The 15,331-nt window shown below is 42.4% G+C and overlaps 1 non-coding gene across 1 annotated transcript; it reads right to left on the bottom strand.

The window, feature by feature from the left end:
- Positions 1-3,880: 3,880 nt before the first annotated feature.
- On the bottom strand, positions 3,881-3,987 carry LOC133304055 (small nucleolar RNA R71). Its single transcript, XR_009750561.1, has one exon. It is a non-coding gene; the product is annotated as a small nucleolar RNA R71 (small nucleolar RNA).
- Positions 3,988-15,331: the final 11,344 nt, after the last annotated feature.

Raw genomic sequence — 15,331 nt, 5'->3', positions numbered from 1 at the left:
TTCAAGGTCTTCTATTCGCTTTTGCGATAAAAGGAGAGGTTTGCGTCGCCATGTTTCACGGCGCTCTGCCCTTGGAACAGGGCGACTTGTTCGGCCTTTGTCTTTTCTTAACCGACACCCGCAAAACCGTCCCATAGAGTATTATTATAAACCTCGCCATCCAACTGTTGACTCTTATATTGCCTTGAGTTCATCACGTGGCCATATTCCCAACATTTCCCAGTCCTTCCATCGCCGTAAATATGACGAATCTACAGACAACTGACTAGGTAGATACCACCCAGAGGATGGACGACATGTGAAGTATGGCTTGTGGGACGCCATATATGAAGACCTGGGGCTCTATAAGATACCGCATGTTTGGTGGCCTTCTTCTTTAAGCTACTCAGATTTTTATTCTTCGAGCTCTTCAGAAACTTCTGATTCTGACGGTAAGTTGTTTGTGTTTGAGTTATTTTTGATTTAGTTGTCGGTAAGGAGGGTGTTTGACGGTTGCGGGAGTGGAAATTGAGTGTTATGGAGGTTTGAAGCTTCCCCCCACCTTGTTGATCTTCTTGGCGTCGGTTGAAACAGTGTTTGGCGATTGACTGTGTGGTTGTCGCTCCCTTGTAGAATTTGAAGACACTCTCTTGACTTATGGCTGCTCTTCAGGAAGGCAATTGCACATTGGCGAGGAGTTGGGTAGACCCGTTGGTAGCGTCCTCGTCATCGAGTTATGCTACCGAGGATATTTTGTTCCGTGATTACCAAACGGAAGCTAGTTTTGTCATTACCCCAAACGGTGTACATGAGGCGAAGGGGCAAACAATCGCGGTTCAGTCTGATCATCGTGTTTGTGACACTCCTCACAGTGTGGCGAGATCTCGATGGCGGTTCGCGGTGTATAAGACTCACTTCACGGATCAGAAAGTGAGGTTCCCTTTATCTGAGTTCGAGATGGGAGTGCTTGCCCACCTACAGGTTGCTCCTTCCCAATTACACCCAAATGCTTTAGCGTTTTTTCGGGTCTTTGAGAAGATATGCCAGTATTTTGGAGGGTGTACTCCGTGCAGTTGTTCTTTTATTGCTTCCAGGTGTCGCCTTCATTGAAGAAGATTGGTTGGGTTTCGTTGAAGGCGGGCAACGGATTGGGATCGATATTCGCCCAGTATGCCAACTCATATAAGAATTGGCGACATACTTTTTTCTAGATTGAACCAGTGCTTGGTGAGGGGGAATTACCTTTTTTCCTTGACCGGGCGAGTAGGGAGAGTCGGTTTCCGCTATACTGGACTAAAGCCCATTATGAGACGCCCGTCGGTCAGTATTCGTTTGAGTGGGGAGCCTTGTCTCCTGAGGAGGTAATGGTGGTGGATTGGTTTGTGGAGGTGAAGGGGGGTCTTGACCGGTGGCCTTCGAAGCAAGTGTTGTGTCACAGAGGTGTGGTGATGTTTGGTACCATTTGTGACTATGGTGAGTGATGGGACGTAAATTTGTTCCCATCTCAGCCCATTTTGATGGAAAAATACCACATGTTCCGTCATCTGATGAGCAACTTCGGCATGAAAATCACTTGTTTTACACATTTGTGACAAAAACACAGTGGGGGAACGGATGGCAACGTATTCCTTTAAAATATATTAAAAGGGGAACAGACTGAGACGCATTTAATGCACCTGCTCCACTCATTTAATGCCTCTGTACCCTTTGCAGGTGACGTAAGGTTAAAGTCTTCTAAAAGCAGAGGCGATGCACCAACTGAGCAGCTGGAAACGTGAAGAGCAGAGAATTAAGAGTTCTCATTGGCTGAAAAGGAAAGCAAAGCATGGGAAAGACTGCAAACAACGGCTAATCATCACCAAATCCTATTCCATCCAGCAATTTGCACAATCTTCACGCTCTGCTGCCACCATCTTGTCCCCTCAGTCAAGCAACTAGCTCCATAGGATTTACAACATTGTCACTCCTCTTCCCTCTATAAATAGGACCACCCCGACACAAAAACACCATCGAATCCTGGAGGGTTTGAAGTCTGAAAGGAAGAGATCACCTAGTAGTAGTAGTAGTTAGTAACTTAGTTTTATTTTAAGTTGTAACTATAGTTAAGTGACAACCTATCTCTGTTCTCTGTATCAACCTTTAAGACTCATCACGAGTATCAACTCATCTTTCTCCATTTTCTGTTTCTTTTGTAAATTGTCTTTTCAATTAATATAAGTGTTTTTCTCTTCGTTCCATTCGTTATCTCTTAATTGAATCTCGGGTCTATGCGATTTCAGTTGGGAATAATTTTGTTTAAACTATCAGCCATGAGCTGAACTATCTGTGGAACGGGTGAACTGTGAAACCCTTAAAGAACTGTTTTCAAAACTCTTTACTAAAGCTTTTTGTATTTCTTTGGCTAAGTAAGCTATATTCATTGTGTACCAATGGAAATTGGGCACATACTGAGAAATGAACTTCCATAAGGAAGGGATTTCAGACAGCTTAGCCATTGGGGGAAGGTAGTATTATGGCAAAAACACTATTGGTCACCTTAGGAATAAGGGGCCAACTCGTCCATTTTAAGGTTCTGTTCTAAGTACCTGTTGGAGTCAAGGGAGCCATAGGAATATGGAAACTTGTGAGCCATCTAGTCCATGAGCTGAGGAATCAGAGTTAGCAGACAAGAAACTGGGACAAAGCCAAAAAGTGCTAAGTCTTGAGCAGAGAAAACAACCCTTTTAAGAGTGGAGCAGTAAATTCGTTCCTTCTGTTAAACTGTTTTAGCCACCACCCTGTTGTCTCTTGATTATAGTTATTTCTGTTTTAGTAGTTTTTACTTTATTTAATCTTGCACTTATAAAACCCCCAATGATTATTATCTCACCTTCTTCTAAACAGGAAGGATCACATACATAACGCAGCGAGCAATTGTTTGTCATCAGATTGAACCTATTGTTCCTGAGGAACGTTGTCAAGACAGTAGGGAACGTTTGACCAGACAGTTCATTTTCTAACTTTTCTTCTCATCTTCATTCTTTGTAAAATAGTATAAAACAATAATTAGGAATCTATCCTCGTGGGAACGATAATTTGGGTACTAATACTCCATTTATTACTTGATGCGTGCACTTGCGCACTTGGGTTGAAACCAAGGGAACGAATCTGTGTTCTGCAAGAACAGAGGAACGTCCCCTATCAGAACTTACATTTTTCCACCATCAGCAAACCACCCAACAAGTTTTTGGCGCCGTTGCTGGGGATAGAAACACTAAATCTTGTTCTTATTTACTGTTTTTAGTACATACTCTGTATATCTAACTTTACCTCTTATTTTTCTTTTTACTTGTCACTTAAACTACTGTGCATACATACTCTGTGTTTATGGTTTATGAGTGAAGAGTTTGAAACAAACTCTGATCACTCCATTGAAGTACCTGAGTTTCTCTTCGACCTTGAACCAAAACGTACACTTCATAGAAGAAGGAGAAACCTCAGGGAAGAAATCCTTGAAAACATGGCTGATTATAATAATAATGAAGAGGTTTCTCCTGAACAAAACTTCAGAACTTTGGCTGCTCCTTTCAGGAACAGACCAGACAGGGGAGTAATCCTCCCTCTTGTAGCACCAAATTTTGAACTGAAACCTATCATGTTTCACATGATTAGGGAAGCAGGGGTCTTCAATGGACTCCCTGCAGAAGATCCTTACATACACCTCACAACATTCCAAGATATCTGTGATAATTTTAAAGCTGAGGGTGTGACAGAGGAAAGCATGAGAATGAGGTTGTTCTCTCACTCCTTGGGCTTAAAGGCAAAAATATGGATGAAAACTCTCACCCCTGGGTCAATCCACACATGGGAGGAGCTCTCTAACAAGTTCATAGAGAGGTTTCTCCCAATGTCTCGACAAGCTGATGTTAGGGCAAAAATCTCTAACTTCAAAATGTTTTATGGAGAAAATCTCTATGAAGCATGGGAGAGATATAAGGACATCATCAGGAAATGTCCAAACCATGGGGTAGAGAGTTGGGGAGTGTTACAATCTTTCTATAAGGGACTTGACCATACTTCTCAATCTCACTTAGATTTTGCTGCAGGAGGATATTTCTTTACAGGAACACTTGAACCCCGGTATGAAATCATAGAAGGAACTGCTGAAAGATGTCTCCAATGGCCAATAGATAGGGTGAGCCCAGTAAGAAAGCCAGGCATGCTAGAACTGGATAAACAAACCACCATGGAAGCCCAGCTGGGATCACTCATGAATAAAGTGAAGAACCTGAAAGCTGACCAATCAACACCAAAGATGGAAGTCTTACAACTCACAGCGGCTAAGACAGAACCATGCTCAGCCTGTGGTGACCTTCATGACTCAACAGACTGCTCATCCACTGCATTGGTGTGTTATGCAGAAAATTTTGGCAACAAGAACTTCACCAGAGACAATCAACAAGCAGGACGCAATACAAATTCAATCCCTGGAGGAACTATCATTAAGGATCAGAACCACAACACTCAATGGAGGCCACAGATGAACCAAAGACCATTCAACAATCAGCAACAGTATCAGCAAAGCAGCAGCAGTGGAACGTTTGAACAAAGGAGAAACAACTACGTTCCTTTCCACAGAGAGGACCAACGCATCAACACCCTAGAAAATTATGTCAATGAATATGTAACTAGGAATAATGCAGTGGTCAGGAACATTGAATCCCATCTGGGACAGATTGCTGCCAATCTTCAAACAAGAACACCAGGATCACTACCAGGGGACACTGAAGTTCCCTCGACCACTTCTGAAGCAACTTGAGAGGTAAGTACCATGTCTAGCTAAAGACATTAAACTAAGCGATGACTGGGAGGCAACCTAGTGGTTACATTTTCTCTCTTACAAAGAGCAAAGTTTTAGGGTGGTTACTGTTAACCACATAGCTCCCAAAAAGGAGGGAACGTCTGATGTTCCACTCCAGAAAGTCCAAATAAAGTACGTTCCGTTCCAAGAACGTAGTTTTGGGGTGGTCCCTGAACACAATATCCCAATTAAAAAAAATAAAAAATAAATAAATTTTTTTATTTTTATTTTTGCAAAGTTAACATTTTAATAAATAATAAGTAATAGGTGATAGGTTAGTATGTTCCCTTTTCCTTAGTTGGATTAAATCTCCAATTACACACTTTTGTATGTTTCCTTTTATTTATTTAATTATTTATTAGTTAGGAAAAGACAAAGGGAATGTTCCCTGGGTTAGGAGATAAGAATGACTGGGACACTTGTCCCTGCTGAGTCACTTAAAAAGATACGCAGCCACATCTAATTTGCATTCATTGCAAATCTTGGAAACGTGCTCAGCAAAAGCAACCGTCTCCTCAACCATTAAGACAACTGCACCTTTTTCTTTTCCCTCTCTCCCACGTCTTGACCTAAACTGTTCCATCTCCCCCACTCATCATCATCAGTTACAAACCAGTAACTGCTGACCACTCGTTCTGTAACAACCCCATTCCACTACCTTTTTAACCTCCTCTCCTTAACCTCCACGTCCCGGAAACTCTTCGTTTACTCCTCCATTGTCTATTTAAACTCAGTCACTGCTTCCTTTGAGTTTTACTATTTCCATTCAACTCAGAACCTTTTTCTTCCTATGCATTGTGCCCTAACCTCCTTTCTGCTAAAAATGACTAAGCTTTTGATCAAGGTGACTCATGTGGCCAACCGTGGCAAAGAACTAGAACTCACCGAACTCATCATTCATCTATACCCAGAGAGGAATATCTCCTTGCAACAGGAAAAATTGGTTCTGCCCTCATTTGTGGAGCTGTCCTTAATCAAGCTCCAGTGGGTGCATTTTGCCACTGATGACCGTGAAGTGAATGTCTCCCTAATGGGAGAATTCCTGTACCAGACAAGGAGACTTCCCGAAGAAGATGCCCCTGATGTGGTCACAGTGAGGGGAAAACAAGTATCATTTTCCCCCACTGATGTCCAGGAAGTGCTCTACCTCCCCACCGTCACCAACTGTCCATACCAGAAGTACTTGGACAGTAGGGAGGTATTCTCCTTCAAAAAGGACCTGAAACAAACAGTAGCCCTCGACAAACCCAACTACTACAAAGGGTCCCTCTGCAAGGGGAGCATGAAGGACATAGCCAGGTTTTGGGCACTGTTTGCAAATTCCAACATCACTCCCACCACTCATGAAGCCTCTGCTAGTTGGGGGCTGCAAGTCCAAATCTACTGCATCATTAAGCACATTCCTTTTGATGCAGTAACCCTCATCTATAACAGCTTGAAGAAAGACATGAGGAAGACCACAGTCTGCCTCCCCTGCCTTATTACCAAGCTCTGTTTGAAAGCTGGTGTAGAGGAACACCCAGATGACATCACACGGGTGGCATCTATCATTGATGCTAAGACCTGGAACGATCTTAAAAGCACCTACATTGACACCACCCAACCAATTCCTGCCAATCTCAGACGCTCCCCCACAAGTGATGATGAAGAGGAAACCCTTGTGGTCTTACGCAAGAAGGCCACTGTAACATCCCGAAAAAAGAAAAAAGAAATTAGGAACTTACATAAATTGCCCTTAGTATTGTGAATACATGCCTTGAATTCGGATTGTATACATGTAACTAGGGTAGGATAAATTTTAATAATTTTAATTACATTATGTGTAGAAACCTTAGCTATTACCTAAGTAGACACATGAAAAAAAATTGTTAGGAAAGAATGAAATTGTAATAGGGAGTGTGGAACCATGTCATGAAATCGAACTACATGTAAGTGTAGTAGAGGTTAACTTTCAAATTATATCCTATAATAAAATCCTAAATAATACTTAGAAAGGTATATAAAAATATGACCCATTAGGAAATGAGATTTAGGCCACAATACCCCTTTGGGGCCACGGCCCAAGCATCTTTGAGGAAGGCCCTAATCAGCCAAAAATCCTCTTACTCTTGATCCATGGATAACTAACCCTTATCCTTGACTAATCCTAAGAAATCAGTGTGCATGTCCTCTCATTGGTCAAAAGACCACATCCCATCCTTCTTCATCACTTTTATTGCATGTCTGCCACTTGTACAATCATTGGACACTTGGATTCTTTTGTTATGGTTTGGCCAAGCCCTTCATGGTCAAGGGTTCCATCTCCTTAGACAAAAAAAAAGGATCTGACCTCCATTTAGTTCCCTTCCATGTTTCGGCCAAGACCTTTGGTAGACCAACAAGCCATACTCAAATGGCACAGAACCGGTTATTCCATCCCTCCACTCTCCCAACTGTACACCATCAATAGAAGGAACCAAAGCTTGTGTGTCTCTCCTTTCACCATCCTCTCAAATCTTGTGCACTCAAGGAGAAAACAAAACACAGTATCCTTTCACCCCTCAAGGCCGTGAACCACAAAAGGAGGAGGCAAAGCTTGCATGACCTTTCTCTTACCTACTCCCTCAAAATCGTGAGTTTCACAAGGGAAGCATCCATCATCCAACTCCCCATCCCTTTTTCCATCCACTGGTTCGGCCGAAGAGCCACTTGAGGAGATGAGCTGTGAATTTAGTCCTTGAAGAGTAGATAGACCCATTGCATGTGACTAAAACCGTGATTTTAGGAGAGTAGAAAGGTAAGGACCTTAGCATCAACCTTGGAGACCACCTACTTGACCGAATTGTGGAACTTTGTTTACTTGCAAAGAGGTAACAGAGGAACCTCAAATTCTCTTCTTCTCTCGGTTCCAGTCGCTGCTTGTAGACTAAGAGGTCATGATAAATTCTTGTTTTGTTTTCTTTCTTCCATTGCATGCTTATGACCAGCCGTGAGGGAGACTCTCTTTTATCTTGCATGCAACTGGATTCAAGTCATTGAAGCTTAGGAACCAGTAAAGGGCTGTGCTTTGTTCGATTGGAAATCATGGGTGTGTAGTCAAGAAGGTAACAAAAAAATCGATTTCCTTGTTTCCCTTTTCTTTCTCTGTTTCGGTTGCATGTAGGAATAGAAAAATAAATTGTCATCCTCCTTCTCCTTGCTGTTAAACCGGGAAACAGTGAGTATTTTAGTCATGCAAACCGTGAAAAAAAAAAGAGAAATCAACACCGTGAGCTTGGAAAATGGTTCTCCTTAAACTGTTGGATTGTTCGCTGAATTAGACAGAAAAACTAATAGAGTGGCAAATGTTCAAGTTGAGTAGACTGCATACTAAAGGCCCATTGATTTATTTCTAAGTCATGCAAGTAGTATTATCCAATTAAAAATTTTGAGCCCTTAGGGAATAGCCTTCGAAACCGAACTTGTATGCTTATGTAGTCTTAGAATTTTGTAAATTGATCGATTATTAGAATAAAAAGTAAGGCAGAAAACTATTAACCTTAGAAGCATGATGAATCGCTTAAAAATGTAAGTAATGGAAGTATGGAAATATTGCAAGCGTTGTATAGGGTATCATGGCAGAAAATCCTGATTTATTATACATGTACATAGGTGCGCATAACTCCTTGAAAGTGGACTGAAATTTTGGTGCTGTTGGTTAACACTTGGACACACAAGGTAAGTGTTTGGTGGTGAGACCTATTGTGACTATTAGCTAGTGTATGGAAATGTGAATTGTTGCTCACATGTGCCTTGGATGTGTACTCTGTTAAATGTTATATGTATTCTGCCTATGGACTTGATATGATGGAACTTCTGTTATGAGAAGTAATTGCTATGCGGCAGTTTGGTATTAAAAGTACATGGAGTATATGCTATTATGATGATGATCTAGTCATGCATAAATACATCATAATTCATCTGTTTCTTTTGTGTGTGCGAAGCATATCATGGCATACAGCATTGTGCATCCAGTTTGGAAACTGAATTATAATATAAGTAAGCATATGAATGAGCACGCATCATATAGGCATCCCTCCAGTACCAGGGTATGGGACACTTGGCTTCAGTCCGCATAGGCCACAGTTGGAATTCACCTTGATGAGAGCTAATATGGAATCTCCACTGTGTATGTTAGTACGTGCACTGCAGTGCTATGAGCGTACATTACCATGGCGTTATATACGCACTATGATGACTATGACGTTATATACGCACCATGATTAGTACTTTGGCGTTATATACACACTATGATTATATGTTAGCCTCTGTCCGGAAAGTTAAATGTTGATACGACTGTTTTGGAATTTTGTGCCTAGTCTAATATTGTTGCTTTACTGGTTTTACTGCCGCACTACTGGGAATTTACTGTATGTTACTGATTTTGCTGAATGCGCATGAAATATTTGACGTTGGTGTAATATTTAGGAGAATGCAAAAATGTTGGATCATATATTATTTGGCTGTAATTTTGGATTTATGTACTGTTTGTAAATTACGTAATGTTGAACTCGTTTGCGAAAACAATTTTTGTCTGTTTTTAAATTTGGATTTCTGAAACTGATTTTGCGAGCACCTTGCGAGTTCTGTTTCTGGGGCTACAGATCTTTGTTTGAGGCATAATTTATATGTGCTTAAAGCCCCAGGTGTCTAGTTTAAGATTATATAAACTTTACAATGAAATTCTGAAAGCTCGATATATTATGATTTTTGCAAGTCAGGTCGTTTTGGAACATTGCACTGATTTGTCTTATACTTTGCGAGTTCAGTTTCGGGAGCTAGACACCTCCGAATGAAACAATTTTTATATGCACGTAAAGCTCCGGATGTCTAGTTTCCTGTATCTAAAAAAAAAATTTAAGCTGTTGAACTCGAATTTATACGATTTTTACAAGGAAGCAAGGTTTTTCAGGAAAGCCATTATTTCAGCAAGCCATGCATTTTGTAAAGTTGCACTCTGATTTCAGTAAACTCCCAAATTTCAAACTAATAGTTAATTAGTAACTCGAAAACACCGTGTTGTATTTATTTAAAAATTTGTTACGACTCTAATCCGATTAGCAGACAACTCCTTTGGGTGCACACAGGGGAGGGTGTCACAGCCACCAAGACGACTCCTTCAAAATCTTCCCCTTCTTCCCACGTTCCAGAAAGGAGAACTGTCCCTCCTCCCACCAAGGTAAAGAAGGATGCCCTTGTTGCTACTGATGGCAAACAGGGCAAGAAGAAATCTCCTGCCAAAGCTCCCTCAAGAAAGGGGGAACGTTCGAGTCAGAGGCTAAAGAGGGTCCTCAGCAGCAACAGGCCAGAGGGAGCATCCTCTGCAAAACCTATCACCCTCTCTGACAAGGAGGAGGAGAGTGAAGATAATGAGCCTTTGGCAAAAAGGCTGAAGGCTGGCAGAATGTCAGCACCCAAACCAGCTGCCAAGGAGACATCCCCAAGCAGCTCAGACTCTACATTTTCTGACATTCCATCCCCACCACCTGCTCACTCTCCACCAAGACAAATCACCCCACAACCCTCTCCTAGGAAGCAACAAGGAGAGGGAATAACACAAAAAGAAGCAGCATCTGCTGCAGAGACATCAGTGGCTGAGCAAGAGGCTTAACCACAGAAGAAAAATGACAGAGGAAATGGGATTCTCATAGAACCCCCTAAGAAGAAAGCAAAGACAACAGGCCCCAGGAAGATCAATCTGGGAGGTCCTCTGTCATACCCTGTCATCCATCCCGATACTTCTAGGGACGAAGCTCTTGCCAGAGCCTTGGCAGAAGAAGAAGGGATGGCAATTCATCCACTGATGGAGGAACAAGCTGTGACCATGCCCTCATCATCCAGACCACCAGTGGATGAACCCAGCACAGCAACCATTGTGCCTTTTACTATTGGGATTGCTGAAATCTTTGAAATGCTAGGGGAGAAGCTAGAAAACGGCTGCCAGCAAAGAAATCTGTTCCCCAACTTGACATGACAAGCACCAATGCAGAGCTGCAGGCTCTAAGGGACGGACTACCACAGCTCTCCTCTGCCTTCAACACCTTCCAGGAACAGCAGAAGGAAGAGAGAGAGAGAGAGAGCAATAGCTCAGCACCATAAGGACAGCCATCCAGGAAGCCAATGCTACATCATACACATCAACCCTCCAGGCAGTCCAAGGAGAAATTGCGAAAGCTGCTAACTCCCTAATCCTTTCCAACTCTCTACACAATCATACAGCAGAGATCCTACTCAACAGGCTCATCTCCAAACAAACTGACGAACGTAAGGAAACCAAAGAAGCCATCCGAGCCTTTGGAACTTACCTGGAGAGGAGAATTTATGAGTTGGAAATGAGGCTGCTGGATGTTGAAAAACAAGTCATCCATTTTCGCACTGGCAGAACCATGATGAGGTCCACCATCAAATCCCTGGTTGCAATCATCAGCGATCTATTGAAGGATGCTGAGAAATGGCTCCTTGCAAATGAAGTCCTCAGATTGAAAGATCTGCTCATAAGGAGACCATTGACACAAGAGGAGGTTGATGAAGCCAAGGAAGCTGAAGCTGCAAAAAGGAACCCTTGGGACAGGAGACCTCCCCAATGAAAAGAGGGGGGGAAACCCTCCTATTTATCTTAGCTTACTTGTTTTTCTGTACTGTTTATTTTAGTTTCTTTTTTTCTTCTTTTCGTTCCCTTGTAATTAATCTTTTTGCAAATGAAAAAGACTTTTTGATCAAACTGTTTAGTACATACATACATTTCAGTTATAGTATTCAGATTGCCCAATTTTTTGATTAACCAACATACATGAAACACAAAGTCACTGACTAATCATGCTTGTTCTTTCTCTGAGTACTTGAAATAGAAATAGTGCAGGGAATTTAATCCTCGGATTTTTGAAAGAAGCTGATATGTGCGAACTCAAACTAGTGAGGAACGGAAAAAGACCAAACACCCACTTCTGAGAGCATTCTTGAGGTGTAACCATAATGAAACTTCTCATCTTGCCTTGATGCTGTAAGTACTGCTGAAAGACAGATGGACTCTACTGTCAAGGATCAAACAAAATCACACACTCACCTCACCTTCATCATACACCATCTGGTCAAACCAAAAAGGACAAGGAATGTACTCCAAAAATGAACAACAAAAGGACATAAGAAAGAAAAAGAAAGAAAACGGGAACAGTCATTCAAAAGAATTCAAGAAATACTAGAAAACCTTCCTCCAAAGGTGGGAAAAGGTACAAGCAAAGGTGTTCCCCCAAACAGAAAAAGTCCAAGTTCAAAGGCACAAAAGCAAACGTTCCTTGACCCCACAAATCAGACCACCATTCTTCCACACTTCCATACACTCATCCACCAAAAATCCTTGGGAGGGAAGACAGCTGTACTTCGTAGGAAAAGCAGCAGAAAGGCAAGTTCTGAAGAATCACATCCAGGAATGGACAGAGCAAACACCAACCCATGAGTGACAGTGAGACAAAAGATCAGCAACCTTCTCTTATCTGGGGACAGAATCCTCTTACTGTTTAACTATGGGGAGTAGCTCATTTTTTTGAAAATTTCATAATTGCGCACTGGCTCAAGTTTCTTTCTATTGAGCTATTCTTTGAAATTGGGTAGCCCAATATAATATTTCTGAGTTTTTTGAGGACAACCAACAGTTTAGTTTTGGGGTGTTTGATGGGACGTAAATTCGTTCCCATCTAAGCCCATTTTGATGGCAAAATACCACATGTTCCCTCATCTGATGCGCAACTTCGGCATGAAAATCACTTGTTTTAAACATTTGTGACAAAAACACAATGGGGGAATGGATGACAACGTATTCCTTTAAAATATATTAAAAGGGGAACGGACTGAGACACATTTAATGCACCTGCTCCACTCATTTAATGCCTCTGTACACTTTGCAGGTGACGTAAGGTTAAATTCTTCTAAAAGCAGAGGCGGTGCACCAACTAAGCAGCTGGAAACGTGAAGAGCAGAGAATCAAGAGTTCTCATTGGCTGAAAAAGAAAGCAAAGTATGGGAAGGGCTGCAAACAACAGCTAATCATCACCAAATCCTGTTCCATCCAGCAACTCTTAATTGTATCTCAGGTCTATGGGATTTCAGTTGGGAATAATTTTGTTTAAACTATCAGCCATGAACTGAACTATCTGTGGAACGGGTGAACTGTGAAACTCTTAAAAAACTGTTTTCAAAACTCTTGAATGAAACTTTTTGTGTTTCTTTGGCTAAGTAAGCTATATTCATTGTGTACCAATTGAAATTGGGCACATACTGAGAAAGGAACTTCCATAAGGAAGGGATTTTAGACAGCTTAGCCATTAGGGGAAGGTAGTGTTATGGCAAAAACACTACTGGTCACCTTAGGAATAAGGGGCCAACTCTTCCATTTTAAGGTTCTGTTCTAAGTACCTGTTCGAGTCAAGGGAGTCGTCCATTTTAAGGTTCTGTTCTAAGTACCTGTTGGAGTCAAGGGAGCCATAGGAATATGGAAACTTGTGAGCCATCTAGTCCAAGAGCTGAGGAATCAGAGTTAGCAGACAAGAAACTGGGACAAAGCCAAAAAGTTCTAAGTCTTGAGCAGAGAAAACAGCCCCTTTAAGAGTAGAGTAGTAAATTTGTTCCTTCTATTAAACTATTTTAGCCACCACCCTGTTGTCTCTTGATTATAGTTATTTTTGTTTTAGTAGTTTTTACTTTATTTAATCTTACACTTATAAAACCCCAATGATTATTATCTCACCTTCTTCTAAACAGGAAGGATCACATACATAACGCAGCGAGCAATTGTTTGTCACCAGATTGAACCTACTGTTCCTGAGGAACGTTGTCAAGACAGTAGGGAACATTTGACCAGACAGTTCATTTACTAACTTTTCTTCTCATCTTCATTCTTTATAAAACAGTATAAGACAATAATTAGGACTCTATCCTCGTGGGAACAATAATTTGGGCACTAATACTCCCTTTATTACTTAATACGTGCACTTGCGCACTTGGGTTGGAACTAAGGAAACGAATCTGTGTTCTGCAAGAACAGATGAACGTCCCCTATCAGAACTTATTTCACCATCAGCAAACCACCCAACAGTGAGTATTAGATATTTTTACTAATGCTTGTCTTTCCTGTCTTGCAGTTGGAAGCTTGCCGATGGATACACTGAGACTTGCACGTGAGGCAGCTGTCAATCTTAAAGCCTCGAAGGGCGTGGTTCCGTAAATCAAACCAAACCTCGCCCCGAAGGGGAAAGACATGGCCAAAGGGAAGAAAAAAGAAACCCAGCCGAAAAAGAAGAAAATTCAGTCTGCTGCAGATATTCCTGCTGACGAGCTGGAGAATAGGGCGACTGCCCCTATAATTAAAGAGCTCACGAACATGGTGGGAAGCTCGTCAGCAAGTGAATCGACTCTGGGGTCGGGGGGGTCAGGTATGAAAAGGGGGGAAATAAAATCTTGACTCCGCCAAGGGCCTCCAAGACGCCACGTCTCGAGCCATCTGAGTGCAGGCAGTTTGCTGATGACTCAGGCGATGGAGAAATGCTGGCAAATAGTACCTTTGATGACGGAGAACCTCATACAACTGCGGGTGCGCAAGATTCTCCTCTTCCTCCTGTTGAGATCCCAGTTGGCAGGGCCCTCAAATTGTCAAAGAGGAACCTTGATTGTGGATTCCTAACGTGGGGCATCCTAAGATGGTGGTGCCAGAGAGAATCGATCGCCAAGAATTCATGGACTGCACCCAAGTGGTTATTGGCCACATCTTAGGAATACAAGAGATCGCCCTTGCTGTTGACAGCCGATGCTCCTCCCAGGATGATCGCCTTGATGAGATGGGGCGAAAGATGGATGGTCTTACTGCTGAGGTTGGGCGCCTTGGTAAGGAGGTTGCCGACAAGAAGGCTTTGAACAAGTCTTTGTCCGCCCGACTGAAGAAGGCGGAAGGAGAGGTTAAGCGGCTATCCTCCGACAACGATGACCTAACAAAGTCGTTAGAAGAGGTCTGGAAGGAGAAGGAGGGTCTCCAAACTGAGAGAGACTAGTTGTCTGCTAATTTGTTTGCTGCACACGGGAATCTCCACGCCAAAGATGAGGACTTCAAAAAAGCCACTAGGCGGGTGGAAGAATTGGAGGAAGCCTTAGCTAACCTTATGTACGTCTCTTTTAACAACTCCCTTTAGCAAGTTTTCGTTAGGCACCCTGAGCTTGACTTGACCGGTTTCAGCCCCGACTACGAGGTGGAAGACAACAAGATAGTTGAGCGACTCGAGGGTGGTAGGGTGACGGTAATTGAGAAGAGGCCTGAGACTGATGAAGACGAAGATGCGCTAGAAATCCCCCCGACCAATGACGCCGACGGTGATGATAATCCTGAAGAGGATGAAGTTTGGCGCGACATGCCGACCGAACCTGTTGCCGAGACTTTGGTTAGCCCAGACGTGGCGAATGGGGGTGGCGTTGCTAAAGCGGGCGTGACCGAGCAGGCCTTTGAGAATGTTG

This window comes from Gastrolobium bilobum, unplaced genomic scaffold, assembly GCF_033153095.1.
Source record: "Gastrolobium bilobum isolate Gb01-03AN ecotype WA unplaced genomic scaffold, APGP_CSIRO_Gbil_v1 utg12392, whole genome shotgun sequence".
Taxonomy (NCBI): Eukaryota; Viridiplantae; Streptophyta; class Magnoliopsida; order Fabales; family Fabaceae; genus Gastrolobium; species Gastrolobium bilobum.
This window is presented reverse-complemented; position numbering and strand designations above follow the sequence as displayed.